Genomic DNA, 15,968 nt, shown 5'->3' on the forward strand with positions numbered 1-15,968 from the left:
GGTGCCCGTGGAACCCATGGCAGACATATGTTCTCATACTTCCCATTAAACTAGTCATTTTGTGTGTATGTGTTTCTTGATGGAAAATGAAAAGAATGTATCGTTTTGCAGCTCGTTTTTCTTCTTGCTTGTATTGGTTTTTCCATTGATCTACTCTTCTTACCTATTATTATCACCCTAAATTTGATAAATATAAATAATACTGTGTGATCTGATCAACTTCGTTAACATCTTTAATCAGGTCATTGTTGCTGATAACTACTTCACTGGATCGAATGACAACCTCATAATATACTATGTTAATTAACTTTTTAGTTCCATTTGGTAACATCTTTGAACACTTATATGTAGGTTGTAAAATGATTTATCTAACATAAAAGGCTACAAAAGCCGTTTCTATATCACTCACAATTTTGATCAGCTGCCATTGTGAAAGATGTGAACATTTGCAATGATGAATTGTGTACTTAGTATATTATGTTCAGCATGCCTTCAAATCCACTTATAACTCAGTAATGCTGATGAATTTGTCATCTGATTCCTTTGTAGATGCCACTGAACCTTTGATGATTGAGGTGGATCAGATTTACCATCGTGTGTGCCCCGCACCTCCTATTTTCTACAAATATAATCCTGTGAACGTATGATCTTGTCTTATTTTGTGTTTAATCATACCATTTATTTAGCAAGTAGTTCATATAGTTGTATAACAATCGAAGAGTTTACTTTTAACATCCATTCATTGCACAGTCACTAAAATTGGTTGCTTCATATAAAAGTGCATAGAACCCACATGCATAATGCTACAATCTGCATCAACGAATATATCTGCTGCATCGCTGATTGAAAGATATCTTTTTCATACTGCTCCTTGAGAGATTATCTAATGTGTTAATAATAAATTTATAGACAATAAAGACATATGTGATTGGCACTCTGAAGTCTGAACATGCTTGGGCTTGCAAAACGAGTTGGAGCAAGATTAGGAATTTTTCTTTGGGAATAAGATTTATGATTTCAGCTTCTGCCATCAGCTGGTCTTAGTTTTGTTTTTCTTGGCGTGGAATCTTAGTTCTTATTTTATTGACAGAATTTTGCTTACATCAACTTCGGAGGTATATGGGGATCCTCTTGAGCATCCTCAAACTGAAAACTAAGATAAACCCTATTGGAATGTGCTTAACCCTATTGGTATGTGCTTTATCTCATTCTATATGAAATTGTATATGTTGCTATGCTTTTGAAAGATATTTGTACTAGATAAACCTTGAAGACCTTTCTTATTTAATTTGTGAATAATAATATAAATGGCTTGTTTGATTGTGCTGTTTTCATGACAAGATGTACTTTAACTAAGCACTCAATTTTGTCTGTAACAGGAGTTCGTAATTCATGGTTTTCTGTTCACATTAATTTCCTCTCATTCTCTGTAGGTATATATCCTGTGGAAGTTTTGTTTTGTGATTGAAGAAACTAATATTTTTTCCAACATAAAAATTCGTGTTGCGAGAATCTTCAACACATATGGGCCGCGCATGAATATTGATGATGGAACTCTTACATTTTCTCTGTAGGTATATACCCTGTGTGTTGTCAGCAACTTCATTGCTCAAGCACTGCGGTAATAAAACTTACATTTTCTTCTCGCTTCTTCCCATTTCTATATTAATGCCTACCAGTTTAATATCCTTCTTTTCTGATGCAACCATTTTTGTTGTGTTTTAGTGGTGAATCCTTGACGGTCCAATCTCTTGGAACGCAAACTCGTAGTTTCTGTTATGTCTCTGACCTGGTAATATGACCCATTGAATCTTTGTTTTTTTTCCCATTGAATTACCAGTGGTATGCTGATTTTGTGTATTCTGACACCCTTTAGGTTGATGGTCTTATCCGTCGCATGGGAGGATCGGACACCGGTCCAATCAATCTTGGAAACCCAGGTTAGATTTCTACAATTGATTTTCTTTGCCTTTTTGTATTGTTATAATATCTGCACTTCATTTTCCCTTATTTGATTCTGGAGTCTCTTTGCTTTTTTTTTTTGACACTCTGATGACAATTTTAGCAAGTGTACTAAATTCGTCGTTAAGTAATAAAATTTATAAGATTCGTATCCACAGGGATTGTTCTTATTTCAACGAAACAATTCAATGAATTTAGGATTAATAAATAAATTGCAAAGGGGGGTTTTCAGATTGATTTGTAGTAACAATGACAATAATTAAAATTGCAAGAAAGTTGAAACGTGAACTTTTATGAGAGAAAGACGATTAGGAATTATTTTGAATCCTCTCTTTGTCCCTATCTGGTACTCTAGGTTCTAGCCCTCAACAATAAAATTCTTATAATTACGATAATTTAACAAAATAGACCAAGTCCAATTCCTTGGCTCATCGATCCCGTTTATCTAATATAGCACCCTAATTCCTTAGGTGAGACTAATATTATCAAAAGCATGAATGAACGTTAAATTCTTAATCATACCAACTAATTCTTTATTCCTAAAGCAATTACGATTGACAAACAATTAATCTAGTTCCAGTATAAACCCTAGGGTCAATTGTGATTTATAAGTTAAAATCAATTCGAAAGTGATCAATTAACGAAAAGCAATAAACACAAGATTAACTGAATAATTATAAGTTTTCATTGAATAAACTAGAACACGTAGTTACATGGCTCAGATAGTTTCAAAGAGAATCATCTATAATTCCTAATCTGATAAGATTAGTTACTCATTATAATAATTGACATAACAATTATATAATAATACATCAATGATGAATTCACCTTGATATAAAACCCAATGGCAATTGCTTCTTCCCTCCGTGACGGCGTGAGTTCCTTTGTTCCATTTTTTTCCCAAAAGTCTGCGTGATCTCTTTTAGGTTAAAAACAACTCATATATATATGTGTAGCATTCAATCTAACGTGCCACTAAAAAGAAGGTAATAACCTTCCTACCACATGCTGACACATCATCAAATAAAAAAGTCAATTCACATCACTGTAGCATGAGCGTTAGTCAAGGAAAAGTTGGTCACGTGTGCTGATGCGTGATGACGTCATGCGAAGGTGAACTCAGCAAAATCGCACCGCTATCAGTACTCTATCGTGCAGCGAAAAATACAGAACCTGCATGCTTGTTTTAGCTTCAAAACTTGGAATTTTTTTGTAAGTATTCTTTTTCTCCTTTTTGCTTCTTGTCTTCAAATTTCTTGCTACGTTAATTTCTTCAAATAATCTCTTTTTTTGACCATGTATTACTCTTGAAAACTAACTAAAATACTATGAAATTACAATTAAAATTAACAAATGACCGACTGTCATCACACTCCTAAAAAGATATCCATTTGGTTACAGTGGTCCGAGACTCCTCTTTGTTTGGAGGAAGCCAGGATTGTGTCACACATCATTTGCTTATCTTTTCTAAGACTCTTTACATTTCAGTCATTGTTTGATACTCAGCATCTACTTTTGTCAGTTTCGTTAAGTTTTTTGTTTTGTGTGAAACAGGGGAGATAACCTCTGCATGCCCCTGGAACCTGAGGCAGGCAGAGGTTCTCATATTAATTTGTGCTTTAGGAACAATAGTGTGAAGCATTCGCTTAAGATGAAGAATTCTGGACAGTTTGGTTTGACACTTTTTTGTTATGTTGATCTGCTGATTCCTATTTTGACCATCTCTAGTAAATTCCTTTAGTTTCAGTATTTCATTGTTGTTGAGAGCATATATTTGTTGATCTGTTATTTTTCTCTTTGGTTTTGCAGGAGATGTACAATTCCTTCGGCTTCTATGTTCCTCTTGTTTGATCTTTTATGTTTTGTTTTCTCACTATTTTTTCGCGGTTACCTTGGTTTCGATCTTGAAGTTTGTTGTTCTTATTTTAATGATGATCTGCAGCTATTGAAGAGTTGTTTGGATTTTAATTGATTGCTCTTCCAAATTGTTTCTGGTTCATTATTTTGTATGATATTTAGATATTCATTCATCCATTTTGCAGCGGGCTTCTGGTTCTATATTTTGGATGATCTTCATGTTTAATATTTGGTGCAACATGTACATGTTTGTTGCATATTGCATTGTAGTGTGGTTTTGTGGGACTCTCTTTGTAATTATGACCTTCTCATCAGCGATTTTGTATGGAGAATTAGGATACTTTTCTTTCTTTTATTTGTCAAAGTAGTTTTGCTGTACATGTATGTATCACCTGGTGTTCACAGTCCCAGAAGTCTCAATCACACTTCACCTTGTCAATTTTGTTGTGTTGAAAATGGAGACGAGTGCCTCTTCCCCTTTGTACTAGAATCTTGTGAATAATTAATAAGTACACATGAACCTCATGTTTTGCTGGATGTGGTATATATTTTCAATTGTGGCTGAGCTTAATCTGGCAATCTGATGATTTTTAACTTCCTCTGCGCTTTGTACTATTTCTGCATGCATGCTTCTCTCATTCTTTCTTGGGATATAATTGGTCGTTTTCTTACTTCTATGTATTTGTTCCCAAATGATAGTTCTTTAATTGCGTGCAAGCTGGTGTTGAAGCTGTTTATTTCAGTATCCAGAACCTGAGTAGTACTCTGTCATAAGGTACAAGATTCTGGAATAACTTTTTTCCCTTCCTAGATGAAAAATTTTGGACAATTTTGGTTACGTCATGTGTGTTGTTTGCTGTGATGATTTGTTCGTTGGTGACAACTTAACTTTGTTCGGAGAGATTTTCTCTAGCCTTCTTTTGCTTGTTTTTACTGTTGACCAGAATCTGCAAATGTCTCTCTTCATGTTTTCTGTTTGAGGATGTAGTTTACTTGACTCCTTTGTCCGTTTCTATGGCAGAGATTATCAAGGACATATTCTTGCTTTGGTGTTACAAGGGAGAGAGCCTGTGAATGTTTTTGCTTTGGTCAATTTTCCTTAAATCGACTTGGTGGGCCTCTCTTTGTACTGCTGATCCACATTGATTTGAAGAATTTTGCTACTATTACATTGGGTGTGTCGAATAGTTCCAGCTGTAAAAGGCTTAAATTTGGTCATTTCTACTACGGCATGGTTTATTATTTTGGCTTCCTGCTTCTGAGGTTTTATTTGGTTGTTGTTGGTTTCAAACTATTATTGAGTTTGTTAGGTTTTTCGTCGACTTATTTTCTAGTTCATCTTTTGTGTCAAATATTATTCTTCCTTAGAGCATGTACATATCATCAGTGTTTTGCTTTTAATTTTTTTTTTTTTTTTGCAGCATGCTAGACTTCTGATGTGAATTTTATTTTTTGATGTGTTACTAGTTTGGGCAGCACGCCTCATTTTTAACATGTAGTCTGGAGAAATTTGGACAGTTCTGTGGGACTCTCTTTGTAATTATGACCTTCTGATCAGCGACTTGGTTTGGAGTATTATACTACTTTTCTTTCTATTTTCTTGGTTTATTCTACAACTAATTGTAACAGTAATTTTGTTGTGCATGTATGTATCACCTGGTGTTCACAGTCCCAGAAGTGTCAATCACACTGCACCTTGTTAATTTTGTTGTGCTGAAAATGGAGATAGTTCCTCTGCGCTTTGTACTACCCGTGTCCTGTGAAATAATTAACAAGTACACATGAACCATCATGTTTTACTAGATGTGGTATATAGTTTCAACTGTGGCTGAGGTTAATCTAACAATCTGATGATTTTCAACTGCCTCTGCGCTTTGTACTACTTCTGCATCCTTGCTTCTCTCATTCATTCTTGGGATATAATAGGGCTTTCTCTCATATGTGCGAGCTGGTGTTGGAGTTTTCGTGTGTCATCTAGTGTGGAAGTTGTGTTTCAGTATCTAGAACGTCGGTGCTACTCTGTCATAAGGTACAATATTCTGGAACAACTCTTTTCCCTTCCCAGATGAGAAATTTTGGACAATTTTGGTTATGTCATATGTGTTGTTTGCTCTGATGATTTATTCTTTGGTGACAACTTATCTTTGTTTGGAGAGATTTTCTCTAGTCTTCTTTTGCTTGTTTATACTGTTAGCTATGATCTATGATGATGACCAGAATCTGCAATTGGCTCTCTTCATGCTATCTGTTTGAGGATGTAGTTTACTTGAGTCCTTTATCAGTTTCTATGGCAGAGATTATCAAGGACATGTTCTTGCTTTGGTTCTACAGGGGAGAGAGCCTGTGAATGTTTTTGCTTTGGCCAATTTTCCTTGAATGCACTTGATTCTGATGATTACGTTGTACTCGTGTCCTGTGAAATAATTAATAAGTGCACATGAACCTCATGTTTTGCTGGATGTGATATATATTTTCAAGAGAATTGCTAAATAGTACGAAGACACTACACACGAAAGGCAAGAATTATACGTGATTCATTGCAATATAAAATGCTAAAACAGTTACAAGCAGATCTAATGGAAAACATGGGGAGGTTATTGTGTAAATCAACGGTTAAAAATAGTTCTTGCCTTTCTTTACTAGAAACTATCGCACAAAACAGCATTTTCCATATTTTCAATTGTGGCTGAGCTTAATCTGGCAATCTGATGATTTTCAACTGCCTCTGTGCTTTGTACTACTTTTGCATGCATGCTTCTCTCATTCATTCTTCGGATATAATTGGTCTTTTTACTTATATGTATTTGTTCCCAAATGATAGTTCTTTGATCGCGTGCAAGCTGGTGTTGAAGCTGTGTGTTTCAGTATCCAGAACTTGAGTACTACTCTATCATAAGGTACAAGATTCTGGAATAACTCTTTTCCCTTCCCAGATGACAAATTTTGGACAATTTTGGTTACGTCATAGGTGTTGTTTGCTCTGATGATTTGTCCGTTGGTGACAACATAATCTTTTGCTAGTTTTTACTGTTAGTTGTGATTTATGATGATGATGATGATGATGTTGATGATGATGATCCTATAAAGATAATGTTTTCATTACGGTGGCCTGGGACTCCTATGTTTTAGGAGGAAGCCAAAATTGTGTCAGAAATATGTAGTTTGTTGTGGAACCTGTGGCAGACAGGTTCACATTGTTGTGGAAGTGTGTGGGATATAATTGGTCTTTTCTTCTGGTTCTGGTTCTATCTTTCTTTTGTTTGAGCTTCATGTTTTGTAATTTTTCTGGTCTTTTGATCCTCATGTTTTGTAATCTTATTTTTTTCTGGTCGTTTGTTTTGGTTCTGGCTTTGACCGCCATACATGTGAATTGAAATATGACGTTTTCTGTAGTGTAGTGTGTTTTGAAACAATAACATTCTAAGTAGTATCAAGCCTCGGGTTTATTTTGCCACCATGTACTTGGGTTGTGAATTATTTTCATTTCTATATTGTCTAGTAGATTTATTTCTTTGATCTACATTTGGCTTTTTGATCTAAATTCTGACAGTGCAAAAGTTTACATGATTCTTGAGGAGTTGGGATAACTTGGTGGTCCTCTCTTTGTAATGCTGATCTGCAACTTGGTTTGAAGAATTATGCTACTATTCTTCTTGTTTATTTTTCTACAACCTATTTTCCACGGCGTAATTGTTCTGATAGTGTATCATGTGGTATTGGCAGAGCAAGTTTTACATGGGTTTGGTGTGTTACAAAAGTCTTCATCTTTCGCAATCAACCTACACCTTTCAATTAGCTGCCTGGAATGTAGAACATTAGAGATGAGTTTCTTTGCCGCTTAGTACTACTTACCTTCTGTGAATAAATTAACAAGGACACATGAATCATTATTTCTGATGGCCTGGTTATATATTTGCTAGGCTTTAATTTGGGTTTCTCTTCTCGGAATATGAATTATTTACATTTCATTATGTCCGTTTCAGCATCCCTGCTTCTTTTTTCCATTGTGAAAGCTTAGAGAGAGGTTATCACATCCCTTTGGTTTTGCATTTCTTCTAGTGTTGAAGTTTTTCTGTGTTTCTATCCGGAACATCAGTTTTACTCTGTGGTTTTGCATACAAGCTTCCGGAGTAACTCTTCCCTTCCCAAGGATGAGGAGTTTTGGTCAACTTGGTTAGGTGTTTGTTATGATGATTTGAACATATAGAGATAATATTCTTCTAGTGTTATTTTCGTTGTTATTTTGTATTTATGATGTGTACTCCTAAAATGATATCGTCATTGTTACAGTGGCTGGCTCGAGGACTTATCTGGTATGGCATATGGCAAGATAAAACCGGTAATTTGGCCTGTGGCAGGCAAGCAGAGGTTAAAACAGTAATTTTTGCATATCTGTTTCTCTTTTGATGGTGTGTCTGCTAGTGTTGGATTTCTTATTTTCTTTTTGTATCTACCACTTGTGCCACACTATGTTGGTCTCTTGTTCTGTTAATTTACCACTTCCTTTGTTATGATTCTTTAGGCTATTCTTGTCCACTGTGATATATGAATCTTCTCTCTCTCAAATCGGTCTGTCACAACGAGGAAGCCTAAAAAATTGTCATTTCACATGGAGCTCTGCAATTAACTGTGGCATATATTCGCATTGTTGTATTTTGAAGCATTTGGTGATTTTTATTTTAACTATGAATTCTTCATGTTTCTGTCTCTTGAATTTAGTTTTTTTAACATACTTTCCATTCAATTCAGCTTTGGGATCTTTCATGTTTTTACGTAGTATTTTCTGCATCTTGCTAGTCTTGGTGATTTTGTGTTCTGCAAGAGGAACGTGAGAAATGAAGCATACAAGATTCTAAAGTATATCTTTTCACACTCCCCTTGAATGAGGAATCTGGACTTAATTTTAATTAAGCTGCTTTGGCGTGTTTTACTTGATCGGTCTGGTATAGGTGGGAAGCTTAAATTTGGTATCATTTAACACGGAGGACCAGAATTTCCATTTGGTTGTGACATAAGTTCTCATTGTTGTTATGCTTTCATTTGGCGATCTCTACTTGACTATAAATATTGCATGGTTCTCATTGTTGTTATGTTCTCATTGTTGTTCTTTGTCAGGGGGAATATGGATTGTGTGAAGCTGTGGTGGAGATTATCAAGGACATGGACTGTGAAAGCACACTCTACTTTGGACTTATAGGGAGATAGCCTATGAATGTACTGTGGGATTGAAAGTTGCGACGATGGGCCTCGCTATAAAATGGGTTATGTTCCCCCGTAACTGTACTTGTTCATGAAAGTCGTTGTCTTTGAGATGGTGTTATGTGGCGATGTTTATTTTTGTGATTTTATCAGGAATTTTCCATACTAATATGATGGGTAGAGAACAACAAACAACTCTAGATAAATCCAGATTTTTCTAATAGTTGTTCTCCATTATTATTTTTTCATTGGTTTGATCGCATGTATTATGAAACCTATTTTCTGTTGTGTTGTAGATTTCTTCAAGAACCAGTTTTGTCTGCAGTGTGGTAGTTCTTCATAGCATAGCTCCTCGAGATTTGATTAATTTATCTCTATTGAATTCTATCTTTCCCATGATTGTATTCTATATCGTTGGTGGTTTTGGTTTTTGCTTCTGAATTTTTCTTTTCTTGATTTCTTAAACCTAATCAAGTTGTTTTCCATCTTTGTTGGTTTCAGCCTCAGAGTTTATTGTACCTTCAATTAGTTGTGGCTTATCCATAAAACTCTTTTGAAAGGGAAGGAAAGGTTGAAAGTTGAATTCGTGAAAATCTGTCATTCTTTACCAACATAATCATCCTAAGTCATTGCATCCAAATTATACAGTGCAGTAATTATATCTTGAATAAGATGGCTTTTTTTAAAGAAAAAAACAAATAAAGGATGCGGTGCCTGGGTTTCTTGGACATGTGAGTTTTGTGATACTTCATTCACAATCATTGGCTCCAGGTAAAAACCTTTGTTCATTGAATTTTTTGGTATCAATTTTTCAGGCTATGATCGCAGCATGTGTATTGAATTATATGAACCTGTTTTAGGCAGATTGTGTGTTGAATAAAGGTAGTTCTATGTAATCAAGCCTTAGTTTAATTTGCTTATAAAAAAAAAAAAAAACCTTAGTTTAATTTGATGACCTTTACTGGATTATAAGTTACTTTTATTTGAGTATTACTCTTTCTATTTGTATTATAGGTTCTTTCCAATTTCCTCATTTAAGTTCACTTGGATGTTTCATGAGAGATAAAGCTATGAATGTGCAACTGTGGTACTGGCAGAGGTTATTCTTCCAAATGTGCAGTGTTGGTTTAATTCACCATTTACACTCTCAAAATGTCCAGATGGTGAATTAAAAGAGTGTAAATGGTGAATTAAAAATAATAATAATTTGGTCATCTGTTTTACGACTTCATGTTTCAGCTATGTTTGATACTCAACATCTACTTCTGCTATTCCTTTGAGTTTTCTGTGTGGAAGAGAGGTTCACATACTTTATGTTCAGCCTTCGGATGAAACAATTTTTTTACTTACTTCTGCGTATTTGTTTTGGGATAGTGTTGAAACAAATATCCGCTTGGTTTGGTACTTTTTTGTCCTGTTGATTTGCCACTTTCTTTGTTATAATTATTTATTTCTATTTTCTTGCCATTATTAAGGAAATGATTGGTTTGGAACTTTATTGTTCAGTTGACCATTTGCCACTTTTTCATTCTCTTGACTATTCTTTTATGGATTGGTTATAAAGAATTGTTTGCCTAGCTTTTGGATATAGTTCTTCATTAGATAATTGAGTTGTGTTTATCCATTTTGCAGTGAGTTAAAGTCTTTGGATATATGTAGAACATTTTGCGATTCTTTCTTAAATGCATAAGAACAGAGAAGGTTCCAGATAAGTCAATTTTCTTCAACGACTCATTCTTTATCAATTTTATTTCTTTGCGTTTATGGCAAAGACATATGAAGTGAACGGTGAAAATGTTTTTCTGCAGCGCACGACTTCTTCATAGCATGGAGCCTAGATTTTCATTTGGTGATCTCTAGTAAATTCTTTTTGTTTCAATGTTTATTGGTTCTGAGAGTATATTTTTCATGATTTGTTATTTATTCTTTATGTTGCAGGAGTGGATGATATGATTTTGATTTACGTATTGATATGTTTCTCTTAATATTTCACACCATCAAACTTCTCTCTTCGTTTATTCATCAAGGTTTTGTTTTGTATAATTTTTTGATATAATTCTTCGTTTCATAATTGAGAGATGCGTTTATCCATCCAATGTCTATAATGACTTGACGCAATGGACAAGAACGGAAAGCGGTTCCATATACAATAGTTTTGTGCGTTTCTTCAATATGAGTCGTTCTTTACTATTTTTACTTAGTTTTGTGCATTTTCAAATTAATAACTTTCCTCGTAGCATGGAGCTTAGCGTTTTGATTTGGTGATCTTTATTAAATTGTTTTTGTTTTCAATATTTCGTCTTGTTCTATATTCCTTTTGTTTGATCTTCATTTTCTGTATTATTCTTTTCTGATTGATTATTTGGTATTTTGGTTGCTATTGCTTCTGTTCTTGTAGTTTGCTTTTCTTATTGTAATGATATACTATTATTGAGTTCATTAGGGTTTTAATTGACATCTTCTTCTATTTCATCTTCTACGTCAGATATTATTCTTCACGTACACATGGGTGTTTTGTGTCTATTTTGTTGGCTGCACATGCACGTTGGAGTTCTGATGTAATTTTTTATGTATGATTATCATCTCTAGTATAATTTTTCTATTTTGTGAAATATGTACCTGGTAGCTAGTCTGTTTTGAAACAAACGATTATTTTGGTAAACTCTTCTTGATTGTAAATTATTTTCAATTTCTCATTCTCTGTGGAGTTTTATTGTCCATTCTTGTTCAGACTTAGGGTTTTCTTACCCATCAATACTACTGTTTTCTTACATTGGGACGGTGCGAGAGTGCTGGCGAAATTGGTTTGTGGGGCTCTCATTGTAACTACGATATTTTGATCAGCGACTTGGTTTGGAGAATTATATATGCTACTATTATTTCTTTATTTTTGGTTTTTTCTACAATTGTTTGTCAAAGTGTAATTTTGTTGTACATGCCTGGTGTTCACAAGGAGGGTTACATGGATTTTCTGTATTACATAAGTGTTCTTTCGCAAACACACTACACCATGTTAACTTTGCTATCCAAAGTGAAGAAATTGGAGATGAGTGCCTCTGTGATCTCTTTTTCTCTGAACTTAAATTTGAACATTTCGGCATTCATGCTTCTCGATTCTTCTCTGAAAGCTTAGGCAAGATTATTATTAAATTATGTGAATTCTGTGTGTCCAACCAGATCACACACTCTATGTATTTATAATGTAGATACAATAAATACAAGGAAGCCCAGTTAGTTGGGGAGACTAGGACTATTAATAACTAAGGAAGCCTAGTTAGTTGGGGAGACTAGGACTATTAATAACTAATCTAGGAAGATGTAAAGTTCATAGAATATCTACATATTTTCTTTATTCTAACACTCCTCCTCAAGCTGAGCATACATGTTGTAACGACCCAATTTTCAAATTATTGATTTTTATGTGTTAAAATATTTTATTAACGTAGAATTTTAATTAAGTTAATAACTTGAGTTATTTATCGAGTACTTTAGTTATTAAGTGAGTAGAGTGAGTTAATGTGTTATTGGGCCAAGCCAATTGGGCTTGAGGCCCAATGGGCCTTGTGTGAGGTGTGTGTGGCGCCATATGGCCATGAGGGAAGAGAGAATTCGTTATTCTCTTTTGTTCTTGTGTGTTCTTGAGAGAGGAAGAGAGCTTGAGGAGCTAGGGCAAGAAGAAGAGCTAGAGATTCAAGATCTTTTCATCGAGTTTCTTCGAATCCAGGTATGAGAGTAGGTTCCATAATCGTGGGTGACCCGAGGAAGGGGAGAATGTCGATTTCTCCTCACCCGAACTTCCTCCACCCCATTTTCGTTTTAGCTTGGAATGGATTTTCTTGATGGAAATCGTTCCTAAGGTTCTTAATATGTTTAACATGCTTTTAACATGATTAATGAATGGATTTAATGGTTAAAAAACGAGTTTATGAAAGATTAAACTCAAGAACTTTGTGTTCTTGAGAGTTTTGATGAAAAATTTTCAATCTTTACTTTTTCGATGTTTATAATGTAGATCTGAGAAATGGACTGTCCTTTTGTGTTCATCCATGTTTGTTATGCTTGAATACAAACTCTTTTGGGATTTATAACATGAAAAATGGGATTCGCAAGTATTTCGCCCTAGGCGCCATAATTTTCGCCTGAAACGGCAGAACAGTGAGCAACCAGTCTTTCAGAAGTTTTTCCGCCCCAGGCGTAAATATTTCCGCCTCAGGAGTAAATATTCCGCCCAGGCGTAAATATTTTCGCCCCAGGCGTAAATACTGCAGATTTCACAAATTTTTCATCTGCTATCTTCCTTTGCATGTAGTTTCAAATCAGTGTCTTATTCTTCATGATAATGGTATTCTTACATGATTGTTGATGCATGTTGATGCTTATAATGCTCACTGCTAATCTTTAATTGATTGTTAATCATGTCTGAAGTATAAATGAAGAATATTAAGGTTTTGTTAAATCTTAATGATGAAGTATGTTGGATAGTGTTCCACATAGTAAATGAAGAGCTTTACGCTATATAACTGTGAGTGAATTCATGAAAAACATATACATGCATTCATGAATTAAATAGGATATTGGATATTCCAATAAAGAAGTATATCGGATTATATTCATCCGATAAAGAAGGATATTAGAGGTGAGATACTCTAATAAAGAAGATGGTACCACATGCATTAGAAATGTCTAGGGTGACATTCATGAAGTTGAAGCATTAGAGTCGCATTAGGCTATGTGTGCATTTTATGATAAATGATATGTGACACATGTTTGGCTAATTGTGGTATTTGATAATTGATAATTGATTGTGTGAGTATTCGATTATATGTGTTTATGTACTTATAATGGAATGATAGATGTTGATGAATATGTATAGATGTATGATATATGCATGAATATTGAGAAGTGTTTAAGTACCGTTTTACTTACACTTATATTTTGATTATGTGATCTAACTCTCATGCTTTGTGTTATGTGCTGGACCGTTGGGGGTTCAGATTCTCAGGTTGAGGATCCCGATCAGAGTTAGAGGATTGCTCGTGCTCGTGGTAGTGCGCTTTTTGGTGAGGAGTCTACCTTAGACTACTCCTTAGATATATTTTATATATCTTTTTGACTGGGTTGTATAGAATTGCTCTGATTAGGTATTTACCGTGTCGGGTTATTCGAATTGAATTGTATTAAGCCCGTGATGGCATATTTAACTTTGCTAATCCTTTACTTTTTGTTGTAAACATAATATCCTTGTTGTTGATATGGCCTAGAGCCTAGGGATATTGTGTGAACAATTTGGATATTGTATGATATGCACTATGTTAATTATTTGTTTTTAATTTCCGCTGTGCTAGCATGATTTTAATTATGCCGTGGTTTTGTATTATAACATGTGACGCCTGAATTTTCTTAAGTGTTTTATTTATTTATATTCAATAAATACGCGTTAAGGGGTTTGGGTGTTACAATAGTGGTATCAGAGCAAGGTCGGTTCATGTGGAACCAATTAGGATTAGTTGCCCATATATTCAACTTGTGTAGAGATAACACTGTTGATATTACCTTTCTAAGTCTGTTCTTGGAATTGATTGGTTGTTCAGGATCATGGCTGGAAGAGGTCACAATCAGATGGCAGATGCGATAGCTACTTTGACCAACATCGTGGCTAGAGATCATCAACCCGGGAGGGAAGATGAGATGAGGTTGGAGCGGTTCATGAAGCATAATCCGAAGCTTTTCACTGGAGGCTATGCTCCGGAAGCTGCTGTCAAGTGGATAGAGGAAGTTGAGATTGTCTTTGAGGCTATGAGGTGTACCGAGGAGAGTAAGCTAACCTTGGGTACTTATGTACTTCGTGAAGAAGCTAACAAGTGGTGGAAGAATGCTAAGCTGAGGATGGGAATTGGTGGTGTGGTAATCACTTGGGAGATGTTCAAGGGAGAGTTCTTGGGGAAGTACTTTCCGGCTGATATTAGGAACAAGAAAGTGGTGGAGTTCATGGAGCTCAAGCAAGGGAACATGTCTGTAGCGGAGTATTCCGTGAAGTTTGAGGAGTTGTGTGCGTTTAGTCCACACTACAACACCGTGGAAGCTGAGAATGACAAGTGTGTCAAGTTTGAAAGTGGGTTGCGCCCGGACATCAAGCATCTTATTGGATTTTCTCAAATCCGAGACTTTGCAACTTTGGTGGATAAGTGCCGTATTTGTGATGATGATGGAAAAGCCAAGACTAACTACTACAAGGCTATGAGTGACAAAAGAGGAAAAGGTCAAGACCGTGGAAAGCCCTATGGTGACAAGGGGAAGAAAGTTGTTGAGACTAGTGGTGGAAAGAAGAGAGGTGGTGGACAATGCTACAAGTGTGGTGAGATGTGTCATAAGTCTTATGAGTGCCCAAAGAAGGTGGACAAGTGTTTCAATTGTGGGAGGTTGGGACACAAGTCGGATGTTTGTCAAGTGAAGGTGACTTGTTTCAATTGTGGGGAGGAAGGTCACAAGAGTCCTATGTGCAAGAAGCCGAAGAAGACTATGGGAAAGGTGTTTGCTTTGAGTGGAGATGATGCAAATCAGGGGGATAATCTCATTAGAGGTACATGTTTCATCTATAACACTCCTTTAATTGCGATTATTGATACGGGAGCAACACATTCTTTTATATCCGTTGATTGCATGAAGCGTCTTAGTATACCTGTGTCTGAAATGTCTGGTCGTATGGAAATAGAAACTCCTGCTAATGGTTCTGTAACTACCCGTCTAGTATGTCGTGACTGTCCCGTAACCGTGTTTGGTAGACACTTTGGAATGGACCTAGTGTGTATCCAACTTAGTGGAATAGATGTTATCTTTGGTATGAACTGGTTGATATTTAATCAAGTCCATATCAATTGTTGCGAGAAGACTGTTGTGTTTCCTAAAACGGAGGAGAGTATGCATTTGATGAGTAAGAAGGAAGTAGTAGA

The 15,968-nt window shown here is 35.4% G+C and overlaps 1 long non-coding RNA gene across 1 annotated transcript; it reads left to right on the plus strand.

The window, feature by feature from the left end:
- Window positions 1-394: 394 nt before the first annotated feature.
- LOC123889293 lies at window positions 395-11,379 on the plus strand. Its single transcript, XR_006802447.1, has 10 exons — window positions 395-641; window positions 910-1,191; window positions 1,380-1,433; window positions 1,575-1,621; window positions 1,726-1,792; window positions 1,877-1,940; window positions 3,517-4,594; window positions 4,841-5,848; window positions 6,641-6,716; window positions 7,370-11,379. It is a non-coding gene; the product is annotated as an uncharacterized LOC123889293 (long non-coding RNA).
- The last annotated feature ends 4,589 nt before the right edge of the window (window positions 11,380-15,968 follow it).

The sequence above is a fragment of the Trifolium pratense genome, linkage group LG6 (genome assembly GCF_020283565.1).
Source record: "Trifolium pratense cultivar HEN17-A07 linkage group LG6, ARS_RC_1.1, whole genome shotgun sequence".
Lineage (NCBI taxonomy): Eukaryota > Viridiplantae > Streptophyta > Magnoliopsida > Fabales > Fabaceae > Trifolium > Trifolium pratense.